Here is a 3,088-nt window from a genome sequence, read left to right on the forward strand (position 1 = left end):
CTGATCCCTGATCCCATCGATACCTCATGATCACACAGGCTGGTATGCTTCTTCCATGTGGGCTTTGTTGCTTTTCAGTTAGATGGCCACTTGTTTATCTTCAACCCTTTAAGGCCCCAGACACTGTATCTTTTGACAGCCGGGCACCGTCAGCTTTCTCAGTGAGTGGAGTCTTAAAGGTTGCAAGCAGCCATCTAAGATACAACTGTTGGGCTCTACTTGTCTATAGAGCAAAAGAAAATGAAGGAAGCCAAAGGCTCAAAACGTGAAACATGGCCTCCTCTCACTTGACTGACAGTAGAACTAGATAGTACTGGGCTACCACTACTACCAGTTCCAATCATTTTTTCTAAGAACTCTTAAAGATAATTTCTCATTTCCTTGGATTCTATTTGGTATTGAGTAGTTTTCTACTTTCACTGTTTTTTTCCCAAGAAAAACAAAAAAACACTGGAAAAGCCTGCCCTCTGCTTGTGGGCGCTCCTAGACTAGAAAGTTGAAGTGCTGCTGAAGACTCGGTGGTGATACTAGTAGTGTTGTTGTTAGGTTCCAACTCATAGCAACCCTATGTACAACAGGAAGAAACCCTGCCCAGTCCTGCGCCAGCCTCACCATTGTTCTGATGTCTGAGCGCACCGGGGCAGCCACTGTCCACCCATCATGTGGAAGATCTTTCCAGTGAGGCTAAGTAAATGCCCAGTCTCTATTTGTTTTCCTTGGGACCACTTAGAATATTGGCAACTAGGTTTGGGTGCTCTTATTTATAATGGTTGCCCTCTGACCTTCTGTCTAGCAAAACCCTGCCCTGGAACCCCCAGATGGTCAGAGAGTCTCTCATCAACGAATGCTAATGAAGCTATGGATGTTAGAAACTAAATTATACCTGCAGCTGCTTCCAGATTGGTGACTCCCCACAAGCTATTCAGGGCCTTTTTCGGCTTTCTGTCACGCTATCCTAAGAGGCTAAGATGAAGAGAAAAGAGGTTGTCACTTCTTCCTGTTAGTACGCAGTAAGGAGGAGTAATTGCTGTGACATGATGTTTTTGTGCTTTCTTTGCAGAATGCATCCTGTCTCGTTCTTGCTGCCCGGCATGCCAGTGCTTCCTCCACGGTAAGGTTCAGAAAAGAGGATAAGAATCACGGGCAGCCTGACCTAAGGATGAGTGACTAGGAACCACTGGGCCTTTGGTTGTTATCTTGGCAATAAAACCAAACTGCCCTCCCTTACCACTATACCCAATTACTAAATGTGGAAAGACCTTAAGTGAGCATACCTCTTCTGGAGGTATACATTGTTGTTGCTGTAGCTATTGCTGCTATTCCTGTTCTAAGAAATCACTCATTGGCATAATGAGGTGTAAATATCCGGTGCTTTTGTTTAATTCTTTAGCCCTCATCTGTGCAGAATAGTTGACTTTCTTGGCAGGTAAAGTCACATTCCCAGAAGAAAAGTTTCAACCACTCCCACTTCGCAGGAAACCTAGCCAGCTTTCTGACCATCACTTTTCTACTTCTCATTTTAGAATTTGAAAGATGTACTGGCTGATATGATCCCTAAGGAGCAGGCCAGAATTAAGACCTTCAGGCAGCAACATGGCAAGACAGTGGTGGGCCAAATCACTGTGGACATGGTAAGAGCTCTGAAGTCATCTTGGGTGGGGAGTGTAGCTCAAACGTGCCTCAATAAAGTACCGTTCTTCTCATGGCTGTTCACAAGTGTCGAGGTTATGGTATTCATCAGCCATTCTAAAAACCCACTGCTATCAAGTCGATTCTGAGTCAGTGACCCTATAGAAGATTTCTGTGGCTATAAATCTTTACAGGAACAGACATCCTCATCTCTCTTACATTTAGTGGCTAATGGATTTGAACTTCCAACCATGCAATTAGCAGTCCAGTGCTCACCTGGGCTCCTTTCTTCATCAGAGATTAGACTTCCTTTTTTCTTCCCCTACAAATTTTTAGTAGTTGATCTTAAACTGATTTACCCAGGGTGTGGGTGAATGAAGTACTTGGTTGACCTCTGAGGTGGAGGAGAGGGAGAAAAGAGACTAGGTCTGGGTAGTAAGGAAATGGCATCAATCAATCTGTTGCCACCTCCTTTTCCATCTTGATGCTGCTAGTCAACCGTGGTCCTGTCCCCTTCGTGCGGAGGTCGAGGACTCTGCCTTTGTGGTGATGATGGTGAGCCGACCATCCAGAGCCCTAGCATGCTCTCTAGATGAGGTGAAACAAAACATCCATTGCAGTAAGATAAATTGTGACTCTCAACACTGTTCAACAGTTTAACTGCCCATCTTTTTCCTGTAGCTTCAAGCCACCAACCTTTCAGTTAGCAGCCAAGTGCTTAACTGCTGTGTCACCAGGGCTCTTTAGTACGTATGTAGGATGACTATTTCCCTAGTTCTAAGACTGAGCCACTCAACACAATTCTATGGCAGTGTTTAGCCATTCATTTTCTCCCCTGTAGTCTCATTCTGTTTGCTTTCATTGGTCAGAATGAGAGGGTAGAGTAAGGATGACAAGAAAAGGTAAAATACAATAAGAAAAGGAAGCAAACAAATATTAAACAAGGGATTTGTCAGTTTAATATTTTCTTTTCCAAAGTCTGTCTTAAAGAAAGTTAACTCCTCAGAAGTCTTCTTCCTCCAGATGAAGTCTTACGAATCCGAATAGATTTTTCTCTTTCACATCCCATGCAGTCCTGCCACCTCTAGCTTGAGTAATTTTCACTTGTCACATCCTTCTCTTTAGATGTATGGTGGTATGAGAGGCATGAAGGGATTGATATACGAAACATCCGTTCTGGATCCTGATGAGGTAAGACATCTTGGCAATCACTGTAACCATGGTATTTACTGACCAGTATGGATTAAGCTAGAGTTAAGGAGAGTAAAACAAAACACCTGCCTTCAGATTTTTGGATGGTGGAGGATAAGAGTAAATGAATGAAATACTGTGGTTTTTTGGTGTGCAAATAACATGAGTATTACATTGTTTTTACAAACCATGCAACCCCCTCCAACATGCTATTGCTATTATATGTGAAATTAAGGTAACTTGAAAGACAGTACTTTTTTTTTTTTTT

At 43.0% G+C, this 3,088-nt stretch overlaps 1 long non-coding RNA gene across 1 annotated transcript in view; it reads left to right on the plus strand.

Moving 5' to 3' along the window:
* LOC123521661 overlaps nt 1-2,846 on the plus strand; it is a 21,893-nt gene extending 19,047 nt beyond the window's left edge. Inside the window, exons 2-4 of the long non-coding RNA XR_006680051.1 lie at nt 1,061-1,111; nt 1,524-1,631; nt 2,755-2,846. This is a non-coding gene — a long non-coding RNA (uncharacterized LOC123521661). The remainder of the gene's footprint in view (nt 1-1,060; nt 1,112-1,523; nt 1,632-2,754) is intronic.
* The last annotated feature ends 242 nt before the right edge of the window (nt 2,847-3,088 follow it).

Source organism: Echinops telfairi, unplaced genomic scaffold (assembly GCF_000313985.2).
Source record: "Echinops telfairi isolate 266 unplaced genomic scaffold, ASM31398v2 ScPeMD7_2;HRSCAF=8, whole genome shotgun sequence".
Taxonomy (NCBI): domain Eukaryota; kingdom Metazoa; phylum Chordata; class Mammalia; order Afrosoricida; family Tenrecidae; genus Echinops; species Echinops telfairi.